The sequence below is a fragment of the Vombatus ursinus genome, unplaced genomic scaffold, assembly GCF_900497805.2.
Source record: "Vombatus ursinus unplaced genomic scaffold, bare-nosed wombat genome assembly UNPS02014158.1, whole genome shotgun sequence".
Classification (NCBI taxonomy): domain Eukaryota; kingdom Metazoa; phylum Chordata; class Mammalia; order Diprotodontia; family Vombatidae; genus Vombatus; species Vombatus ursinus.
Window position 1 is genome coordinate 7,545,115 of NW_020953936.1, and position 25,209 is coordinate 7,570,323.

Genomic DNA, 25,209 nt, shown 5'->3' on the forward strand with positions numbered 1-25,209 from the left:
CTCATAAAGAGATAAAGTGACTTGATAACATAGTAGGCTCAAAATTCAAAGTCACATTCTATGACTAAAAAACCAATGCTATTTCCATTGTACCTTGCTGCCTCAACAAAAGACAGGAAGGCATAACTTAACTTCTTGTTGTTCAGTCATTTAGGGACTCTTTGTGACCCTATTTGGGGTTTTCTTGGTAAAGAAACTGAAGTGGTTTGCCATTTCCCTCTCCAACTTGTTTTACAAAGAAAGAAACTGAGGCAGAATTAAGTGATTTGCCCAGGGTCACACAAGTAGTAAGTGCCTGATGTCAGATTTGAACTTAATTCTTCCCAACTCCATGTCCAGCATTCTATCCACCGTGCCACCTAGCAGCCAGCATAACTTAATAACAGATTCAAATCAACCCCAGCTTTGACAGTAAGCAACTTAACCTCTTAGCATCTTGATTTCCTCACATGTAAAGTCAGTAACATTGGTACAGCCTACCTCATGGAGTGGGGAAAGTATTTTTTAAACATCAATGTTCTTCTTTTGTTAGAAGATAGAGCAAGTTAATGAAGGGCATGATTATATTAAGGCATGATTTTACTGGACTGGGAGTCAGGGGGAAATGACACGCTGGAATGAATTTAGCAAAGACTTATCAAGAATAGTTACATTCTAGTATGGAGGTAGCTGATAGAGTTGACTTTGAGGCCAGAAGGACATGTGTTGAAGTTCTGCTGGTGACATATTGGCTGTGCAACCTGAGGCAAGTCACTTAATCTCTCATCTCAGTACTGCAGGAAAGAAACAAGCTGCCAGGAAATGGTGAATTACGAACCTGAAAGAGCTTCTGAAATCATTATACTCACGAACCACAAATTTAGGCTGTCCTTTGTCCCTTTTCCCCCAATGTACAGAGTCTGGTGAGCATCTATGTCCCCTACATGTTACCTCCTAGTATACCTACTCTATACCCTATATCAGACACCAACTCCGTAACCTGTTAGACTTGGGTGCAGAGAGTACTGGGAAGCACTGTAGTTATGGCATCACAAACATTTTAGCTTCAGGCCACAATTCAACCGAACTGGTGACTTCCAGTAATGGTCTGCTAGAATGCACCTTGACATACCAGGGTTATTATTATCACCATCATCAATAAACATTTATTAAACAATCCTCAAGCAATGATGTGCCAAGGCTTTTACAATATTAGTCAGCTTAATCCAAGCCCATGGCAAATAACGACCAATGGTAACTGAGTCATATTAAATGTGCAAAATTGCAATTCTGTCATTAGATGTAACTGGAAATTTTCTAGATTCCACAATTCAAACAATCTACAAATGTACACCTACTTTAAGCAAAATTAATACGTTCTAAATTCATATTTATATTAAAAGGGCTATTTGTTCTCTCCATAGAAGTGTTCTTTCCTTTAGGAAATTGTTCACCATAAACCTTCTTTGAACAGAAAGCTTTTCTAGAGCATTCATGACATGATTGCCTTACAAAAATTCAGGAACAGATTTGATGTCTGAAATAGAAACCATAAGTTATAAATAGCTCATTAAAACTTGAAATAAGGCATAAAGATTTTTTTTCTCCTTTGTAGTCTCCAAACATGCTTAGAAAAAGATAGTCTTGATGCTGCCATAACAAGTTACCCTTTCTAAGCATCAACTTCACCATTTAATTCATTTCAAATCAAGAAGCAATTATTAAATTTCTACTGTATACAAAGTAAACCTGCACTTACAAAATAGGGATGACAATATTCATAGTAAGGCAAAGTAGAGAACTGACCATGAAGCCAGAAAGACCTAGTTTAAGTCCTAGTTTCTGATACATGCTAGCTGTGTAAACCTGGGCTCATCATTTGACCTCTTAGGTACTCTGGGCCAGTGGTCCTCAAAGTGTGGTCTGAGGACTTTGGGGGTTCCTAGGACCTTTTTCAGTGAGTTCATGAGGTCAAAACCATTTTTATAATAATACTAATACATTATTGCCTATTAAAATACTCCTCCCTTTTCCAACTACACATCTGTGTGAGGCCAGATTTTGACACTTGCAACAGATTGAATTTAGATGCAGATGAGAATTCAAATATCTTCTATTAAGCTACACATTAAATAGATTTGCAAAAATTACAAAACTAACTCATCTCACTATTTTTTTAATTTTGGAAAATAAAGCTATTTTATACAAAAACATTACTTATACTAACATGTAATGAGTTTATTAGTGTTCACTAAATATTTTAAAATTTTATCTGTTTTGATTAATTAAACAGTAAATGTAGATGATAAACCACTTAAACAAAAAAAAAAACCACTTAAAAAAAGGGTCAATTTTCAAGTGTATAAAAGAGTCCTAAGACCAAATAGCTTGAGAAGTGCTGCTCTGGACAATGCTCTAAAACAAAGTTGCAGAGATTGTGTTGACCTAATACTCCTCCGAGGAGTTTGCTCACCTGGAGTTCTCTGTACCTATGAAATTTGATGTCTCATGTCCATCTCCTAATAACATAGTTAACAATAGTAAAGTTACAAGGAAACCACTTTGATACCTGAAAAGAGCTACTTAAATATGAACTGCTACAATTATTTCATTGGAAAAAAAGGAAGCTTATCTCCAATAAAGCAAATGGATAGGCATTTAATACTTATATCTGTTAACATTTCTTTTTTACAGAACATTCAGAAAGGGCAGCAAATTAATCTAGTTCTGGGATAGGAATGATTCAAGGAATAAGGTACCCTCATTTTCAGTATATCTGAATTTATTTTCTCTTCTCTTTTTATTGTGATTGAAAACTTGAGATACATTAGTCAGGGGAACATTTTATTAGGCACAGTAACATAGTACATCCACAAGTAATTACATCATTCCATGGTTTCATTACTTTTTTCCCCCTTAATTTAGAATATGCAAAAGAACAGTACTGCCAAAGATGATTAATGAGGATTGGGTTATAATTAAAAGTGCTTTCAACTTTTTCTGTGATATATTTATATAGTTAATGGAAGAAAACATGAACTTAACAAGTATAACCTTAAATGTGGATGGATTAAATTTCCGACTCAAAGAGAAAGAGATTAAAAAACCAAGGAGAGATTTTAATTTTCTTCTCTTAGAATTAGAAATCCAATTTTAAAAAAAGATGACATAACATGCAGAGATGAATGAATTGTAACATAAATTAGATTTGACTGACCTATGGCAACTTCTACATGGGAATGCTAAAGCATTTACATATTTTTCAGGATATCAAGTTACTCTTATAAAAACTAACCATGAGTTAGGGCAGAAAATAACCACATGGACAATAACGCAATAAAATTAATAACAGAGAAAAGATTAACAAAAAATGAAGACCTAAAGGGAGCCTAAGTAACAATATTCTGAATAAACAACAAATCAGAGAAACAAAAAAGTCACATTAAACGTAATTATAAGAATGAAACAACATAACAAAACTTATGGAAAATTTGTTCCTGAAAACTTATATTAACAAAATAGAAAAATTAGCAAGAAACGTGAAAGATGAGAAATTAAATAAATTAGTAGCCCCTAAACAAGTAAAAATGAAGGAATCCTGAAAACTGGAGTACTCAAAAATAAAGACATAAAATTCACAAACTAGAATAAATGCTGTTTTCTAAAATAAAATATTAACAAAAGTTTTAAATCTTAGTGAATCTCATCAAGAATGAGAGGAAAGGGGCAGCTAGGTGGCACAGTGGATAGAGCATCAGCCCTGGAGTCAGGAGGACCTGAGTTCAAATTTGGCATCAGACACATAACATTCACTAGCTGTGTGACTCTGGGCAAGTCACTTAACCCCAATTGCCTCACCAAAAAAGAAAAAAAAAAGAATGAGAGGAAAATCTATCAAAATAAAAAATAAATAAAAATGTATCAAATTATACAATTACACGCAAACAAAAGGGACTTCAAAAGGAAACTAATGAGTACCTCCAAATAATAAAATAACCAAATGAACAAAAAAAAAGGAAGATAGCTTAAATAACTTTATTTCTTGGGGTTAGGGTGGGAAGGCAGAAGGAAGCAATATGAATTACCAGAAGAATTTAAAAGGGAATCCTATCAAACTTTTAAAAATGGATTAATGCCTATGTTACAAAAATATTCTATAAAAAATAGACAAAAGTCACTCTACTGATCTTTTTTTGTGGCAAATATGGTCCTTTTATCCAAATGAGAGAGAGAGAGAGAGAGAGAACAGAGAAAAATTACTGTATGACAATATAAAGCAATAGTGTATAAAATAAATCCATGAGTATCATTAGCATACTATCCAATACTAACTAGAAATCAAGAAGCTATAATAAAAGAAAATCCACTGAAAATAATTACAAAATGAATAAGATATCTCAGAATAATAATAATAATAGCTAACATTTATATAGTGCTTACGAAGTGCCAGAAATTGTGCTAAGTTCTTTACAATTATTACCTCATTTGATCCTCACAATAACACTGAGAGGTAGGTATTATTATTCCCATTTTACAGATGAAGAAACTGAGGCTGACAGAGGTTAAGTAATTAAAAGAATGAATGTGGAAATGGATATTATGCAATAAAAAGGGCAAGTTCCTAACTTAACATACTATGTACACAGACCTAACAAAATATTTTTGTTGAGTTTAACTGATTCAAGGTAAAGGCAAGAGTAGGCTAAGAGGTATAAATTACTTGACTTGGTCATTATACTGTAATTACACAGCATTCAAAGATATTTTTATTCTTATTTATATGTATTAAACATTGGTAGTCATTATATGTAAGATTTTCCTAATTCTGTTTATTTCCATCAATCAATCAAAACACATTAAGCACCTACTATGTGCCAGGCACTATGTTAAGCATGGGGAGAAAAAGGCAAGTCTTACAAACTAATGGCGGGGGGGGGGGGGGGGCAAAACATGCAAATTTCAATATTCAAAAATTCAATATTTCAAGTTGAATCAGTTCATGTCAGTCTTCACAGGCTTCTCTGCCTTCATAGTCATCCTTTCTTATGGCACAGTAATAATCCATTATATCTCCATATGACAATTTCTTTGGCTATTCCCCAATCAACGGGTTTCTGTTTTGGTTCTCTGACCTCCTTGTGTATTGGGAGCAAAAGTAACAAATATTTATACCTTAGAATATATGCCTAGCCTTTGGGCATAATTCTAATTTGCTTCACAGAATGGTCGGAGCAATTCACAGCTCTATCAACACCGGCGTGCACATATTTTTGCAACCCCTCCAACATAGACTACTTCTTGTCGTCAGTCATTTTTGTGAATTTGACTGATGTTAGATAGAACCTCAAAGTTTTTTTTACATTATATCGCTCTCAATAGTAGTAATTTGGCCTAATCTTTCATACGGTTATCAATAGTTTGTAGTTCTTCCTTTGGATAATGGTGATTCTATAGGAAAGTGGCTCTCTCAAACATGACGATGATTAATTCCACGTGGAATTAAGAATTAGGCCTTGCGGTCAAATTCCAATCCTGCTGCTTAATAGCAATATGACTGTATGCGATTAACTTAAATTTCTTTGGACCTCAGTTTCCTCGTGTATAAAATGAAAGCATTAAACTAGATGACCTCTAAGGTCCTGGTCTAACTTTATAATCTGAATATCTTCTAGACTTTTAGATTCTATCATTCATAGATAAATTCTTTTCTTCGTACCTTTCCCTTTTGGTTATGTTTTTTTTTTTGTAAAATGGTGGAAAGGGAGGGGGAGAAGATACAAAGCAGGGAGTATCTAGTAGAGAACTTATAACTATAACATCTACTGGAATAGAACTGAAAAAAAAGCCATACGTTCCTTGATTCTGTCACTCTAGGAATAAACTGTCACTAGAGTTGTTCCCTTCTCATTCAAACAACACTCCAGTTATCAGAAGTAATGGGTTCTGTTGTCAGGGTGACTACTATTCAGTTACTTGTGAAATAACCCGCTGGTATACAGTGCACAGCCTGAAATAACTCCAGATGATTTGCATTCCTAACATAGAAAAGGACTGTAATAGAGTTTTCAAAAAGTTCTAAAATTGATAACTAAAAAGCAAATGACCTACAATTATGTTTCTCATTTACAAATAATGAAATTGGATTTGGGGAATCACAGTATTTTGTAAGTAACATTTACTGAAAAATTTACTTACCCAGACAGAACAGCCTGTCAAGAAGATTAATATTAACATGTCTTCAGCTTTCTATTCTTCAATCATTTTTTGGGGAGGATGGGTGGAGAGTAGGGGTAGTTACAGGTTAGTAGGTCTTCATTCCTCTCCTGGCTCTGATCCTCATTTCCAGACTTCAAAACTTTCCCCCTAACCCCTTCACTCCCTCCTACTCCAACCAATATTTTTAGCTTCCTTTACTGTATCTGCTCTTATTAGAATCTCAGTACCTTGAGAGCAGGGAATGTCTTTCTTTTTGCTTCTGTTAGTATCCCTAATATAGAGCCAGGTACACAGTAAGTGCTTAAAAATGCTTGTTTCCTGCAATGTATACTAAAAATTTATGTCCATGGTAATAAATCATTTCTTCACAAGCCAAAATTTTCTTAATTAAAATAATCTAAAAATCTTATAGTGCAATAAGTGGTTGATTATTGTCCTCTTGTCATGATTATCAATGACAAATTTGTTCTTATCCTACTTACTCAAGCGTTACATCATAAAGATTTCAAATCCTGAGGTGATCTGTAAGCAATAGATGTAGATATGAATATGGATAAGATATACATACAGATGCCAAATTGAATTAGAAAAAACTCTAAATGACTGTCCAAATTATTGCAGTCATGATTTTTAAAAGTAAAAATGTATTTTTAATAAGAACTACAAAAAGGTTGTCTTTATTGTTCTGATATTTGATTTGGAAAATAGGATTGGCCTTATTATAGTGAATACTGCTCAAAATTGGCTAGGACTTGGATTTCACTCCTCATGCTCACAATCAAGAGTTGAATATCCAGGTTATTCCTTTTAACAGAATTTAAACACCAAATAATGGAGTCAAATCAAACCTGATTTAAAAGTAAATGAAAGGTACTGATCTTTCTAACGTGAAAATTTCCTTCACTGGTTTCTCTTTGGGTGGGTTTCTCTTCTTTTTACAGCACCCATTTTAATCAGGGTCCATTGAAAACCACACATTAAATAAGGAGCCTGGTTTAAATGAGCTATTCTGTAGGAAATGTCTCCTGAAAATATTAGCTTCCTAGACTTACCATCTACCTCCATTCTGACTATATAACATGAAATTCTTAAACAAAAAAAAGGGGGGGGGGAGAAGCCTCCCCCCAAACGCAAAGAAATGAATAAGAACTAAAAAGAGCAAAATGTCTAAAACCTAACATGCTTTTAAATATCAGAGGAGGACAATGTGATCTGCCCTGAATTTTAACCCCACAAGATGTACTATTAAAAAAAGGTCTTCCCTATGATAAATACTTAGGTTTCCCTTAAGAATAATAATTTGTTTTTAAAAAGTCATGCTTGCAAGGTTCTAAATAAACGTGCATTTTCGTGCACTCAATCTTATATGAGTCCAACAGTTGCTTTTCTCCATAAATCAATCCATTGTTGCCCTTCAGAATGAGAAGGCAGATTTATAGCCTTTTACCCCTTTTTCTCACAATCAAAAAGATGCCTATTTGGGTAACAGAATGTTTCTCTTCTTCAAGAGTGTTTGGGATTAGGTGGTGGGGGGCAAGGGCCTTTAACATCTGCTCTCTTCAAGTGAATGACACCTCTAGTTCTCACAGTTGGGAAATTGAAAAGCAAATAGCCATCAATAGATATAATTTTCCAACCTCAAGAGTTAAGATTATGCTATAGGAAAGCACCCTCACTTTTACTTTGGGTATTTAAAGCTTGTTTCCTTAGAGCTTCAACATTCAAAAGTAAAAATTCACCTATTTTTACTGAGGAAAATAATTAGAATATAATTTCTACAAAATTAAAAATTAATTTATGTAATTTGAACACAAAACAAAGCCTACCCTTGGCACTAATATCTCAAATTTTCCTAATCCTGAAAATATATCTAAACTACAGGTTGTTAAGATGAGAACATTTTTTCTAGCATCTTTAATTTTTTGTAGCAATAAAACAATAGTTTCTGTTTATAGCAAAAGTTCTGGTAAGCTTTTATTTACTTCTTTCTCTAAAAAAAATTATTAATATATTGTTTTTATATCTCTTAGATTTTCTCCTGTATCTTTCACAAAAATGTGGAACACTTCATTAATTTGCATATCAATTTTATGCAGGGGCCATGCTAATCTTCCCAATACTGTTTCAATGGTAGTAGAAGTGGTGCAGAAGTGTTAGGTACACTTTTGTGTACCTAAAGAAAAAAAAAACCTTTGAAAAAATATTAAATTTATAAATTTTGTGTCTTGATTTTGAATAAAGGCATTTTATTTCAATCATTCAATTCCTGACTGTGTGGAAACCTGCATATTTCTGTATTAATAAAGTCATTTATGGGTATTTGTGTATAAATATTATAGGAAATTATGATTTAAAAAACCTCAGCCAACAAGGAGATCTAAATTAGGATAAACTCTAATGCTAATCAGCCACATTTTTGGAAAGAAAAGCTACTTTTAAATAGACATCAGATATAGGACAAGATACAGATGCACAAATAGCTTCAAGGATTATTTTTTTCAGAGTCACTAAAAAATAAAGGACACAGGTACTGCTAGGAAAAAAAAATGTAAAAGCTTTTTCAAAAGACTAAATTGGGCCTTACATCTATGAATATGGAATAGTGCCTGCTGGGCTAACACTTCTTGTTACCAGAGGCTATCTTTTGTCACTTAAGCAAAGCTTTCTGACAGTTTTACAGGCTGTTATCCCAAGGACTTTGGTATTTATGGTCTTTATTCACTTGGGCTTTCTGCTCTTATCTGCTGGTTACTAATCACTAAATAGATTTTTTTATGGGTCTGAAATTAGCTCAAAGGATGTCCTTCAACAATGGCAACTCAGGACAGAACCAGTTAAAGGTCTTCTCCTGCGTCCCTTCCCTGTTCACCTCAATTTTCTCTTCATGCAGATGAATCAGACAGGTTGAGATCCAAACTACTAAATTAGGGAAATGGCATCCACAATCTGCAGCATTCTCAAATAAAGGTTTAGGTTTGCTTCTCAGCTGAATGTTCAGGATAGATATGAAAGGCCAATATTTCTTGGCCGAGGTAAGGCTATAAATGCAGTTGACTATTTAAAAGAGTGTAGGCACTTGTAACAGAACCACAACTCAAACCAAGCTCACCAGTTTAATTATATCAACCAACAATTAAGCACCTAAACTATGTGTTAAACCCTGTGATTGATGGCAAGGTCACAAATAAGAAAATGAGACAGTTCCTACCCTTGAGGAGGTTACATGGTAAGGACAAAACCGAGATAAGGAAATATAGCATATACACAAAATAAACACAGATGCTTTGGAGAACAAGGTAGGGAGGAAAGGGAAGGAATCAGGAAAGACCTCTTTGATAGAGGTAGCAACTGAAATACGTCTTGATGGGAGCTAAGAGAGAAGGGAGAGAATTGGACAGGAGTGAGAGGAGCTAACCTATAAAAAGGTAAGAAAGAGACAGAATATTTTCTACACCCCAGGAATGCCAAGTAAGCCAACTGGTCAGACGATTGATAAGATTCATTAAGTGCTCACTGTGGTACCAGGTAATGTGCTATGTCCTGGGGTTGGAGTTAGCTGCCTAGGCCAGTGTAGCTAGAAAGAAGGCTTCAGTGCCTAATAATAGTAATTTATAAACAACTTGGAATTGGGGTAGAGCCACACTGTGAAGGATTTTAGCTGTGGTGGGATTTTTAAATAAACCAGGGTCTGGGCTGAGACCAGATTTAAACTCAGGAAGAAGGGTCTTCCTGACTCCAGGTCCAGCATCCATCTACTGTGACACTTAGCTGATGATATTCATCATATCAGAAACTAAAACAATTATTATTATGAAAATAGTTTTGAACTTATAGACCTTCTGAAAGTACCTCAGGGAATCCCCCTGGGGTACCCAGACCACACTCTGAGAATTGCTGCTTTTGGGAATATGATTTTTGTTATCTCTACTTTCCAATTTTTTGCTTAACAAAAGACTATTTTCTTATACCCATTTAGAATAAAATAACAGAAAATGAAGTTATCTGTTTAAAAAAAATTTTTAAGTATGATTCACTCTTTTCTCCTAACTACGTTTTACCTAAATACAAGTTCACATTCACACAATACTTGATGATACCAAACACACTTGATTCACAACAACCCCATGAAGTAATGAGACTAAGGTTTAATAGATGATAAAGCAGGTTCAGTGAACTGATTTAAAAGTCACACGGGTAGTAACTGTCAGCTAGCCCCAAAACAGAAACCCAGGTCTTTCTGATCCTTACATTCAATGCTCTTTTCCCACCACTCCAGCTTGGACTCATTCCGTAGCATGTGATGGAAGAGAAGATCATATCTCCTTTTGCTCAGCCTCTGTAGACAAGCAGCCTTTGAGTAAGGTGCTGTACCTGAGAAATGAAAAATACTAACTGCCTTTGGAAGCTAATTGCTCAAGGAAATACAATTTCCCTGAGAGGCAGTAGGTTGAAAGAAGCAGAAAAATTATAAACCTTTCCATAAATCTTGTCAGGCAGACCTGTACAACTTGGGAGTAGGTAGGGGCCAAAATTAAATTAGGCTAAACTTCTTTGGGTCACAGATAGGATTTTAGTGACTCACTTTCCAAGCAAAAGTATAATTAATGATTAAACTATTTCTCAAAACACTTTTTTAAATCAGGACATAATCCAGAAACTGCAATCAGCAAACAATTCTTTATGAAGTCACCTTCAGTAAAAGACTTCCCAGCAGCAGCAATTTCTTTAGAAACCTGAAAACTAACCTTAGTAGCTGTCTCATTTTCTGAGTTTACTTTCTTGAAAAACCATTGTCCCCCACTGAGATTTTTCAACAATTTGTATGCTTTAATGTGTTTTTCACTGGTGTCCAATTTGCTAAAGTCAGGATGTTTTTATTTGAAATGGTGAAGAAAAATGTATTCCTTCGAAACAGCTATTACCTCTCGGCAAACAAGGCACAATATTTTGTCTCTCATGTAAGTAAACAAGTATCTATTTGTCCACTCCAGTTTAAACACTCTATGTTCTGATTCCATCTTCTGTTTCTTTCTATCACTCAATTTATAAAGTCATCCCAAAAACTTTAATGTTAGAACGAAAAAATCTCCACAGTAACTGCTCACATACAAAGAAATACTGAACTGAATGTTTGACCTTGGAGAGAGCATCAAACACTCATGTAATTTGGTGGGTGGCCACAAAGAGAGGGAAAGGAAGATGCCCTCACCTTGTTTACGCTCATTGCATAGCAGGTGTCTGTTGCTTTGGCATGTGGCTGCACTCACTTTGTCCCTGTTCAATGCCAGTAATGACCGAAAACACAGGGAAAAGATAGGACTGTCGCTCCTCTCAGACTAGAGACAGACTGATGATGGTTGGTTGCCATGGGTCACGTGGCAAACAGGAGACAGTGCTCAGTGGCAACCCACCTGCCAAGTTAAGTGACAGCACAATAATAGTGACCACTGGAAGGCAGGTTAAGTGGGGGATGGACAAAGTACTCGGTACAGTTTTACTTTCTTTTTTACATCCTCTACATTTTTTGTGGGCCACCCGAAATCCTTTGGAGGGCTAAAAGCAGGCCACAGGCCATATGGCATGCAGGCCTACTGTAAGGCAAGTAACTAAAATATCTCATAATTCCAGAGTGACCTGATAAACATTAATGATTTCAGTCTACAAAGTTCACAATTAATAAAAGGCACAATATATTAAATGATATGCTCCTACCCAAAAGGGCAACTAGGTGGCCCAGAGGATGGAGCTCCAGGCCTCCAGTCAGTAAGACTCATCTTCCTGAATTCAAATCTGGCCTCAGACACTCACTAGCTATGTGACCCTGGGCAAGTCACTTTATCCTATTTGCCTTAATTTCCTCAGCTGTCAAACAAGTTATAGAAGGAAATGGCAAACCACTCCATTATCTTTTCCAAGAAAACCCCAAATAGGGTTATAGTCAGACATGACCGATAAAAGACTAAATGAAACAAAACCTAGCCAGAAGAAGACAAATTGTTATTACTGAGATTCTACTTCCTCTCACATTATAACTGAACATAAGAAGGTATAAGGAAATACTGATTTCTTATATATTCCTAAGGTTGTGAGGGTAACAACAAAACCTGTTTTACAACAGAAAGGGACCCTTGTATTTCACTATGAATAGCTTACACCTTTAATTGCATCCCCGCATGTTTTGATGTTACAATTCTAAAGATAATTTCAAAATTCTGACTACATATCATATTAAACATGGGTTTGCTACCTTACAAAGTGTGCTTTAATTTAGCATCTATATGGGAAATTCCTTAGGAGTTTAATAGGGGCCTGGGGAGGGGGATGCTTTTTGACTCACCACAGCAGCTATTCTAAACCTTTTCATTGCTTCTCAGGTTACCTGTGGGATCCCTAACCTCAAGGATCTTGTTTCATCCTTCACCAAAAAAAAAGTGAGGCGATTCACAAAGTGCTCCCTCTCCTCCCTTCTCTATCATCTCACATCATTCAGATGTCTTCCCCCACTACCTCCACCTTTATTCATCTTAAAGTGGCCTGTTTTGCCAAGAAAAGCCTGTGTACATATACACAGGATCCTGTTCCACTCTTCTCTGTGAGCCTGCTCCCTCTCTCTCATCCCCACTCTCACTATTCTTAACAAATTAGTCAGAAATTAATTGTTAGAAAAGGAAAATGGTATAATTTCAATTGCATGCCAAAGTAACTTAAAGATTAATATTTACTGGCCAAGTATAAGAATTTGTTCAATACCTGCTGAAAAACACTTGTTAATATTTTATATTCTTGTTTTATGCTCAAATATCTTATTTTCAAACCCTTGCACTATCTGTAATTCTATGAGTCACTTCAATTTCTTCAGAAAGTAGGCTCGGCATAAAACTGAAATAAAATATATTAAGTATTTTACAGCCTATAAAAATAATTCACGAACACCTGCTTTTAATAGAAAACAGAAGAGCTCTCAAGAAAACGGCAGTGCCATGGAAGGCACTGTTGTCAGAGTCAAAGGCAGGGATAGGGAACAGTCTCAAGATCACATGTGGCCCTCTAGGTCCTCAAGTGTGGCCCTTTGACTGAATCCAAACTGCACAGAACAAATCCCCTTAATAAAAGGATTAATTTATTTGTGACCATGGTCACAAAGTCAATGAGTATCACAGGATGGATTTGAACCTGTTTCCTTTTTTACTCCCAATCTACTGAAAGAACCTCTGTATCTCTGACTACATCATGTTATTTCTCTACTAAGTTCCTTGGTGTGTACAGAGGACTGAGCTAGATACTAGAATTATTATTGTTGTTATTGTTGTTGGTGTTGTTATACAACAAAGGATATGGTAGAAAAAAAAAACAATAGCCTGAGAATCAGAAGACCTAGTTTCAAATTTGAAATTTGTTAAGCACTTATGAACTAAGAAATAGTCCCTGTCCTTATATGGAGGTAAAATTTGGGAGAAGGACATGAGAATTACATGAATTTGTTGTTGTTGTTCAGTTGTTTTTCAGTTGTGTCCAATTCTTTGTGACTCCACTTGGGGGCAAAGATACTGGAGTGGTTTGTCATTTCCTACTCTAGCTCATTTTACACATGAAGAAACCAAGGCAAACAGCGAAAAGTGACTTGCCCAAGGTCACACAGCTACTAAGTGTCTGAGGCCAGATTTGCACTCAAGAAGCATTCAGTCTTCCTGACTTCAGGTCCAGTGCTCCATCCACTGCAACACCCAGCTTCCCCATTACATGAATAACTACAATATAACATGATACATGACAAGAGAATTCAAGAGATTTTTTGAGACTTTTTGAGGAAGTTTGAGGGAGGCTTCACAAAGAAGGTGGTACTTGAGCTACATTTTCAAAGAAGGATTTTTTTTTATGGGGGGAGATGGGCACAAGAATAATATTATTACTAAATTTCCCTTTATCCTAGATCTCTTTCCCTTGTACTCTCTGTCATTTTATATTAATGGAAAGCTGACACCCCCTAGAAGATACTGCATCCTTCTGACACAAAAGGCCAGGGAGAAGGAACAAACATATTTACTCTTCAAATCCATTTCCAAATAATACCTTTGTTATCAGAAACATATCCTCTTTAAAATATCACTTCATCCATCTATATCTCCAAGACTAGACCTTTACTATGGTCAACACCATTTGGTTTTTAGACAGCTAAAGGATTGGATTTGGAGTCAAGAACATCTTAGTTCAAACCTGCTACAGATAATTTCTAGCTGTGTGACTCTGGTCAAGTCACTTAGCCTCAGTTTCCTCATTTGAAAAATGAAGATGTAATAACACCTATCATACTGGGCTGCTATGAAAATCAACTGAGTTAACCTATAGAAAGTACTTTACAAACCTTAAAATGCTACATAAATGCTAGCGATGATGATGATGATGATACAAATACTTGAATATGATGGAAACAGAATTAGCCTTGGAGTCAAGTGACCCAGTTTTGAATTTAAAATTAATTAATCACTTATTTTCTGCAGAGAATTGTGGGAGAAATATGGTGTTTAAATAAGAAACAGTCCAAGCCCTCATCAAAAAAGGTCTAGTACGACTGCATGATATGTACAAAAATAATAAATTCAAAATGAGAGCTAAGTTCATAAAGGAGATGTAAATCAAGTGCTATGCTGAGGTGGGGGGGAGGGTAAAGATTATTATCAAGTAGGAAGTACAGGAGAGGTTTTTCATAACTGATGGTACTTGAGCCAGTCTTTAAAGGAAAGATAGGATTTCAAAAAGAGAAGAGGGTTAATAATAGGAAATAGCATGAGTAAAGAAAGTGACAAAGCACTAGACATAGCACGTAGTCCAGTTTAAGTAGACTATAAAAGTACATAGAAGAGCACATTTTGAGATAAGGACAGAAAAGAAGCCTGACATCAGGTTATATAGCATCAAATTCTGGCCAGGCTAATCTATTTCAGTTTTATTCATGGGTAATAGGAAATCATCGAAGAATTCTGAAGCAGTGAAATGACAAGATTTGTATTTAATAAGGTCATATCATGTTACCCTAAACAGGACTCCTCCTCAAATTCACAACCAATAATGGCCAAAGCAAGGGAGTTAACACTGGTTGGAAGAAACCCCAAGAGTCAGAATGCTGAGAAATTCACGCTTAGACAAAGGGATTGTGGCATAAGCATACGTTGATTTTGAAAAAGAAAACTGTGAAGATGAAACATTCATAATGGGTACCAGAACAGGACTAGTGTTGAGGATGAGCAGCGGGAGGGAGCACCACTTATAAAGCCCAGAAAGAGACAACTTCCTGATGGGAACAGGACCAATGACTGGAGTAAGCAGAAAGAATAGGGACCATGTAGGTATGTGTTCAGTGATATCCCTTAACTCAAGTTTCAGAAGAACCTGGCAACCCAGGACCCAAGACAAAGCAACTCATAATTCCATCTACTCCCCTAAACAAACTTGGTGCAACCTCCTACAGGATCTAATGGAGAAGAAACAATTGAACTGGCAATTTGTATTCCTCCAAGATGCCTTGCCACTCTGCCCTAATTAAATAGTTTACTATTTTATTTGTGGCTCATATACAAGCTTTGCTTATAAAACAATTATCCTCAAATATACCCAGGAGTTAAGATTGGGTACCCAAGAATTTGGGAGAAGGAGACAGGTCATATTATGTATAAGGAAAATTTAACCACTAGTAATACATTTGGGTGTAGAGAATGAGGCAAGAAGACCCCTTAAGAAGCAGCAGACAGAAAGTGATGACAGCCATAATGGGGCAGTAAGAGTACACAGTAGGGAAGGGTAGAAGGCAAATGTGAAAAAACTTATGGTGATATAAAATCTTCTTAACATATACTATTTACCCAAAATGAAATCTCCAGGAGTATGAGATCTGTGGTTGATTTATATGTGTTTTAGAGTACACATTACAGTCACTTGCTGAACTCTCCCCTCTTTTCTCCCACTGTCTATGTTTACCTTGAAGAGTCAGAAAGGGATTTAGCATATTGGTTGGTCTCAGCTCAGGCTGGTACTGCTCCTGACATAGGGTGACAATCTCCAGATGCATGATCAAAGTACAGGAGCAAAGAATGGATTAGAATGGCAAGAGAAGCTGGTAGTGGTGACACACGCCTATAATGCCCACTTCTCAGGAGACTCGAGGGATTTTCCTTGAGTTTGGGAATTCAGAACTGAAGTTCAGAACAGGACTAAAGGAAAGTGAGTCCAACACCAAAATGGTAAGCTTCTGATGGGGGGGGGGGGGGGAGGGGGATGTAAGGAGGGGTGAACATGCTCAGGACAGACAAACAGAGCAGGTTAAAGCTTTGGTACTACTGATCAGCAGTGGGATTGAGCCTGTGATTGAGACTGAACAAGCCACTAAATGTCAAGGGTTGTTGAGATAGGGAGTTTCAAACAAAAACAAAAACAAATTTTTAAAATGAGACCAGTTAGGAGGTAATTGCATTAGTATGGGCAAAAAGCCCTTAACTACTGTAGTATTCAGGAAGAGCAAGAAGTGTGTGTTGAGGGTAGGGAGAAAGATAGGAGATAAAAACAAGAGTAATTAGCAACTAGGTAGGGGAGAATGCGGGAGGGTTGAAGGTGAGTTAAAGCCTGTATGATTGGGATAATGAAAGTCAGAGGAACATAAATAAAACAGAGGCAGGTTCAGGAGGAAAAATTCTAAATACTATTTTGTTCCCATTTTGTTAGAGGTTATCTATGAGAAGATATTCAATAGGTAACTGAAAATATAGGATACTAGATCAGAGGAATAGTCAGGACTGAATGTGTTGCTTTGGAAGTCATCTGCATAAAAATGTTCACTGAAGCTGTGAGAGTCAATCAGAATGTCACAAGGCAAGATGGAGAAGCAGATAAGATGTTAAAGTTTTTACACAGTTGGATTCAAATCCCTCCACTCTGATTTGCCAACTGTGCATGTGTTTGAGTGGGGAGTGAGAGAAAGAGAGAGGAGAGAAAAAAAAAAGACAAAGTCCGTGCTTAGCCTTTCAATGCTTTATGGGACATAAAATTATGATCCTGCAGTCATCAAAATGTCATATGAATGGACTAGTCCCAGCATTAGGCCATGACCCTACTGCAGTCTCAAATTACTACACTAGAGTCAGTCTTAACAATGTCAGAAAGCCAGGCCCCACATATGTTAAATCAATTTAATTCGACAAGTACCTACTAGGTGCAGCGCACTGCTGTGATAAATAACAGCTTAGGGAATAAAAAGGAAAAGGAATAATTGTCTTAGTTCATATGGGGAAGTTAGGTAATGGGAAGATATCTCTATAAGCAAAGTTCTTTTAGGAAAATCTCTTAAAACGGTGGTTCTCAAAGTGTGGTTTGGAGAATCCCGGCGGTCCCTGAGACCCTTTCAGGGAGCCTATGAGGTCAAAATTATTTTCAAAATACTAAGATGTTTTCATTTTTAATATGGCAAGTATCAATAGATATAGTCCGCATCAACAAAGTATCTTTGGCAGGGGAGTGTATCCTAAATAAATGTTAAAAATATAAAGTATAAAAACTTTTAAGAGTATAAGCGTATAAATCTCTCCTGAACTTCCCACTGATAATGATCTTCACTCCCCTCCACCTCAGCATAGCACTTGATTTACATCTCCTTTATGAACTTAGCTCTTATTTTGAGTTTATTACCTGTGTACACGTCATACACCCTACTAGACTTTTTTTCGATAAGGGCTTGGGTTGTGTCTTATTTAACTTTTAAGAGTATTGTGAGACCACAATGCTTGAGACTTCTGTCTTAAAATACAGCAAAACTGGTAGGAAATCACTTTGAAGAATATCCCATGTGGAAAGCAACAGGGCAAAGCAGAAAGCACACGAAACTCAGTCAGGGGAGATCCGGATTGGAGTACTGCTTATGATACTTATTATCTATGTGACTACAGAGAAAGCTTACTGAGCCTTAGTTTTCCCAATTATAAAATAGGAATGGTAATAACACATGTCATAGCTGCCTTATAAGATTGTTTTGATATTCAATTAAAATAAATATGCATAATAGACTTCACAAATAATAAAGCATTACATAAATAACAAATATTGTTATCATTATTGTCCCAATTCCAACCTTTCACTTCTTCCATACTTTGAGAGATCTTTGGGTAGAACTTCCTTTGCCCAGTGGAAGAGATATGACAACTGAAGGTGACATCGCTTTAGAATACAAGCTTATTTTAGTACTTCAGATGGATGATGGAAGAGTACAATGTTACAAAGCTGGAAAAGTGAGTTAAGGGAAAATGAGCCTGCAAAAGAGCTAGGCATACTATTATGCTATAAGAAATGATAGGCAGGATGGTTTCAGAAAAACCTGGAAGACTTTAATGAACTGATGCAAAGTGAACAGAACCAGAATATTGTACATGATAACAGCAATATTGTAATGATGATCAACTACGAAAGACTTAGTGACTCTGATCAAGACAATGAACTCCAAAGAACCCTAGACATAAAATGCTATCTACCTCCAGAAAGAGAGAAAGAGAAAGAGAGAAAGAGAGAGAGAGAGAGAGAGAGAGAGAGAGAGAGAGAGAGAGAGAGAGAGAGAGAGAGATGGAGATGGAGGAAGGGACGACTGATGAACTCTAAGTACAAATTGAAGCATGCTTTTTTTTACTCTCTTTACCTTTCTTGAGATTTTGGGGCATTTTCTTTAGCAACATGGCTAATATGGAAATATGTTGACTTCACATGTAGAACTGATATCATGCTACTTGCCTTCTCAAGGGCTGAAGGACGGGCAAGAGGAAGGGAAAGAATTTCAAACAAAAAATTTTTGTATGAATGTTAAAATTTTTACATGGAATTGGGAAATATTTAATGAAATAAATTATATATCTCTGTGTGTGGAAAGAGTAGGAGAGGGAGAGAGAGAGAGACAGAGAGAGGGAGAGAGAGAGAGAATGAACGAGAACTAGTCATGAGATTCAGCTAATGCAGATCATACTAAGAACATTTGATCTCTGATTTAGATTTAGAAGGAATATTAGATATCATTAAGTCCAACCCCTTCACTTTACAGGTGACGAAAGTGAAGTCCAGAGAGAAGACAGGTATGCTTCCATATGTACTCAAAGTTCATCAGTTCTCTCTTTCTCTCTCTGGAGGTGGGTAGCATTTTTTATCATGAGTCCTTTGGAATTTTCTTGGATTACTGTCTTGATCAGATAAGTGGCAGAGTCAGAATTAGAATCCATATTCTCTGACTGCAAATCCAGCATACTTTTCAATAAAGAAGGAAAAACAAATATATATGAAATGGAATAGATCTATTGTTTTGTCAGGAGTGATCTATTGCATATCATTCTTTTAAAAAATAATAGCTTGTGGTTTCTCCTATTGGTTCTAATTCTTCCTTACAGCATGACTTAATGTGAAAATATGTTTAATAGGAATGTATGTGTAGAGCCTATATCAGATTGCACACCATCTTGGGGAGGGAGGGGGAAAAATTTAAAACTAAAAAGCTTATGGAAGTGATCATTGAAAACTAAAAATAAATAAAACACAATGTAAATAGCAGCTATTATTTTTTTAAGTCACACAAAGCATTTTCCTGGCAAAGACTATGTAAGTAAGTAGTGTAAATAGTACTACCTCCATTTTATTTATAAAGAAGGTAAAGATCAGAAGGATGAAGTGTCTTGCCTGCATCCATACACAGTAAATAAATAGCAGAATTAGGACTCAAATCCAGGCCCTCTGACTCTAAATCCAGTACTCTTCCCACTATGGCACCTTTCTTTTATTCCCTCTAATTCAAATCCTCATTACAGCATACAAAATCAATGGGTAAATGTATCACAAAGTGTGACCAGCTATTATAGTTAATCAACAACACCCCCCACCCTTACATAAAGCGTTTACTGATACTTAAAAATAGAAAAAAAATAATCCGAGTATTTTTTTTATTGATTAATATATTTCCTGTTAGAAAACTTAATTAGGCTCCTTTATTTAACATAAATTTCATTCATGGATTAAAGGCTCATGACTCCCAGACTCTAATCTTTAACTGAATCTCTCTCTCTCTCTCTCTCTCTCTCTCTCTCTCTCTCTCTCACACACACACACACACACACACACACACACACACACACACACATCCATATGAATAAATCCCTAATCATTCATAGGATATAAAAGCAAGGGGGAGAAAAAGGACAAATATTATAGATAGTCACACAATAGAATTTCTGAACTTCAAAAGTACAGAGAGTGCAGCTGGGGAGTAATATATTTTCTGTACCCTTGGTAAGTTAAATTTGGTTTGGCAGGGAACCTTTAGGAATAGATAAGGCTCTGTAAGTAAAACTCTGCAGTTTTAGCCAAGGAAAACAGTCTGTAGATTTGATGACTGTACTTGATTTATTAGAACCATATGCAATGCCTTTTGATCTTCTAGATCCAGTAAGCCAACAGATTGATATTTATCAGGAATATACTACATGTAAAGAAGTCTTAATTTGACCGCAGTGTTGCTAATAATATAATTATGCCAACACCTGCATCCCACTGACAATAACCATGTTATACTAAATTTGACCAATATATGCAAACTTAGCATTTGTAAAAGGCCTTTTGGGAAACATTAATATTATATACATAAAAAGATGAAAATATGCTTGGTGCTAAATATTGTTATCAAAGCAATTGCCTATTTGTAATGGAGGAAGTGTAAAATTGGTATATTAGAAACACGAAGGAAATAAATTTAACCTCTTGAACTTGCCCAGCCTCAATTTCTTAATGAATAAAATGGACATCAATACACATGTCACTGTGTCTATATGTCTGTGTGTAATTTAAAGCTTTCAATAGCCTGGCTTATACCTACAATTCAAGCCTTATTTCAATATGTGTTCCTTTCACATACTATACACTCAAACTCAACTGGACTACTAGCTAATTCCCAAATTCAATACTCCATCTTCTGCTTCCAGGCATTCATATGTGCCTTCCCAATGCATGAAAAACACTCCTTCATTTGCATTTATCAGAATTCACGTCTTGCTTTGAGGTTCAGCGTAGGTACAATCTTTGAGAATAACTTTATAAAGAACACCAGGCAATTTTTCAGCTATGCTAATAAGAAATCCATGAGTAAATGTGGATTTCTTATGGTCCAATTAAGATGACAGTCATGGTTTCCTGAATAATATGTAATTCAGAATTATGCTGAATTGAGCTTAATATAATGAGTTCCGGGGACACTGAAGTTCACTTACTGGTTTTCCAGGTATCTATTCCTCTCAGAACATGACCTACTTATGGGCTCAACACATTAGGGAAGCTAGTTCCTGATTCCATTTAGGATACTGTTCCCATTGATGGAAGTCTTTATTATTTCTACTCATACATATGCAATGTAATTGACTATTTTGAAAGTACACTGATAATCTTATTTGTTTTAATTTATTAGAGACAGCAAAGTGAAACAGTAGATAAGAGTGCTGGACCTGGAATGAAGAAGGTAAATTCAAATCTGGCCTCAGACATTTACAAGCTATGTGACCTTGGGTAAATCACTTAACCTGTTTGCCTCATTTTCCTGAACTGTGAAAATGGTGATAATAACAACAATTACAAGGCTGTTGTAAGGATCAAGTGAGGAAATATTTGTAAAGCAATTAGCAGAGTGCTTGGAAGACAATAGGCAGTATGTAAATAGTCTACTCTTTCTTCCCTCTCCCCCATCCTTCTCCATCATATTCACCCTTTGGCTTTTTGTAAGAAATCTTGTCCTTCCATTTACTTTTATGGTAGTCCCCCAAAATAACCAAAGACACACATCTTACTAAATTCCAGAGGTGAAAGGTCCATGCATGTGTTAAACAGAACATATTTTTGGAATTTTTCAATGTATTATTAGTTCTGATCAGTTTTTTCTCCTTTTTTGCCTTTTAAAAATATTCATTATATTAAATGTCTCTATGAGAGGGAAAGGCAGTAGCATAATGGGGAAAATTCTGGTAATACAAAAAAAAAAGCCAAAAGGTATCAATTAAAATTTTTATTTACTACCTTGGCATCTCAAAATTCTGAAGGTTGCCATTAAAGACTCAACTGTGAAATGCTAACTAGGCAAATCAAGACTTAATATCAATTAGATTCTACCATATGTGTGGATGATAACATCCAGAATTTACTTGCATAATGCTTTAACACACAAAACACTTTACATACATTATCTCAAATAGATTTCAAATGAGATGATACATATAAACAAACAACCAAATGAGGTAGGTACTACAGATATTATTACCTCCATTTGATCAATTTAAACTAATGAATATAGAAATAAAATACCTAGTACCATAGCCTAACAGGTCTTACCTCAATTCTTTCCTCTATCTTCCAGACATACAAACTATTCTTATTGTTCATGTTTGGTGAATCCTTCTGCCATTCAGTGATTAGAGGATAAGCTTTTGCTACTGTCCCATCTGCACTCAGAGATCATCTGTTTTACATCTTTAGGAAAATACTTTTCAGAATTACAAGTAATGAAGAGAATTTGTTTACAATACAAATGACAGATATGACTATTGAAGAAAGATATGTGAAAGAAGAAGAAATCAAAGCTATCTATAGTCATGAAAAAAATCCTTGAAATTATTATTACAGAAATGCAAATTAAAATAATTCACATCTATCAGGTTGGCTCACATGACAGAAAGGGGAAATGACAAATGATGGCGCAGATGTGGAAAAATTGGGACACTAGTGTATGGTTGATGGAGTTGTAAACTTAACCACCCATTCTGGGGAACAATTTGGAACTATGCCCAAAGGACTATGAAACTGTACATATCTTTTGAATACCACTACTAGGTTTGTATTCCAAAGAGATGAAAGAAAAAGGACCTATATATAAAAAATATTAAAATATCTATGTGGTAGCAAAGAAGTGGAAATTTGAGGGGATGCCTACCAACTGGGGAATGGTTGAACAAGTTGTGATTTATAATGCTGAAACACTTTTGTGCTTTAAGAAATGATGAACAGGGGCAGCTAGGTGATGCAGTGGATAGAGCTCTGGCCTTGGAATCAGGAGGAACTGAGTTCAAATCCAGCCTCAGATACGTGACACTTACTAGTTGTGTGAACCCTGGGCAAGTCACTTACTGCCTCAACCCCCACCCCCACCCCAAAAAAGAAATAATGAACAGAATGGTTTCAGAAGAACCTGGAAAGATTTGTATGAATTGATACAAAATGAGTGAGCAGAACTAGGAGATCATTATATACAGTAACAGCAATACTGCAACAATAATCAACTGTGAATGACTTAACTACTCTGATTAATACAATGTTCCAAGACAATTCCAAAAGACTATGATGAAAAATGCTATACACCTCCAGAGGGAGAACTAATGAACTGAGTACAGATTGAAGCATAAGTTTTTCACTTTTTTTCATTTTTCTTGCCTGGGGGTAAGGGAGAGAGATGGTTAAAATGGAAACATATTTTGCATGACTTCCTATGTATAATTAATATCATATTGCATGCCTTCTCAATGGCATACAATCTCAATTCTCTTCCTACCGGATAAGAAGTTTGATTTTTTCTTTTTCTTTTTCTTTTATGGGGTGTTTATAGTACCTTATTGTAAAATTTGAATTGATATTATACAATACTATGCATATATTTTATGCATTTCTGAGTTTCTAAACTTTTTCTGTGTCATCTGGGGCTTCCACAAAACTACCCAAAAATTCCCACTTAATTTCTTATGCCAACCCATGATATATCAAAACTGTGATGGAGAAAGTCACAATGTGGAAGGGATAACTATACTTTATGGTCCAAAGAAAATAGACTACTTTTCATTCCGTGAAAGCCTCCTCCCAACTCTTAAGTTCTTACTCATCTTTGAAAGCTCAATTCAAATGCTTTCTCCTCCAAGTTTTCTGTATTTCCTCAAATAGGTTACAACTTTTCTGCTCCTGAGCTTCACAAAGAAATTATTTTGTGCCTCTCCTACACACCAAGGATATTTTTTTGGAATATTGTAATTAGACTAAAAGCTCTATGAAGTCAGGGATCTTATGATATCTAACCTTTCTATCTCCCTCTAATGACTTGAATAGTGTACAACATACAACACTCACTTAATAATTATTTATTACACTATTATTAAACATATTCCTCACCTAAAACAAACAGTTTCTTACTAGATCAGTCACTAATTCCTCTGACCCAGGAAAGTCTTGAATTAAATGACAGAAGCAGAAAAGCAAATAATATTCTTAGGGTCACTGGAAATTACAAGTAGAACATCCAACCTCAATTTTAACCCTATATGGGAATGTCACTTATCTATTGCCTCAAAAATCCAAGAATATAGGTTTATTACTATTGTTATTAAAGAAATTAAAAAAAAGTTTCTGATTAGCTGAAACAACCAATGTCATAAAATCTATATAACAAACTCAATTCATGTAGGAAACCATGCTGACCTTTATTCAGAGTATATTTTCTCTTCTCTGACATAATTCTAATTATCTTACTGGCTTGGTTGACCAGACCAAAATCAATTAGAAGCACATTTGCTGATAGCAGTGAAAAAGGGGAAGCTGACAACAGGGTGGTACAAGAGAAAACAGTCCTAGGTTTGGAATCAGAGAACTTGAACTCAAGTCTCACCTCCACTAGTTACTATCTGCATGACTTTAGAGAAGTCAGTGAACCTCTCTGATGTCAGTTTCTTCATATGCAAATGAGAGATTTGGACAAGAAGCTCTGAAGGCCCTTTACAGTATAATATACAAGAAATGTGAGAAAAAATACAAACCTAAAAGCAAGGAAGAAGACCTAAACATAAATGAAAACACTAGGAAAAATATTGTGTTTTGGGGTATTATGAGGCTTCTTGCTTAGAAGTCTTTGGGAATATTGCAATTATCAAGTGGCATTAAGTTACCCTCAAGATGACTGGAATAAGGGGTGCCCATTGGAGGCAGTGA

The 25,209-nt window shown here is 35.7% G+C and overlaps 1 protein-coding gene and 1 non-coding gene across 4 annotated transcripts in view; both read right to left on the reverse strand.

Annotated features, from left to right (window-relative positions):
* MLLT3 (MLLT3 super elongation complex subunit) overlaps nt 1–25,209 on the reverse strand; it is a 289,127-nt gene that overhangs the window by 25,875 nt on the left and 238,043 nt on the right. The gene's annotated exons all lie outside the window — the stretch shown is intronic.
* On the reverse strand, nt 8,247–8,358 carry LOC114040906. Its single transcript, XR_003568853.1, has one exon. It is a non-coding gene; the product is annotated as a U6 spliceosomal RNA (small nuclear RNA).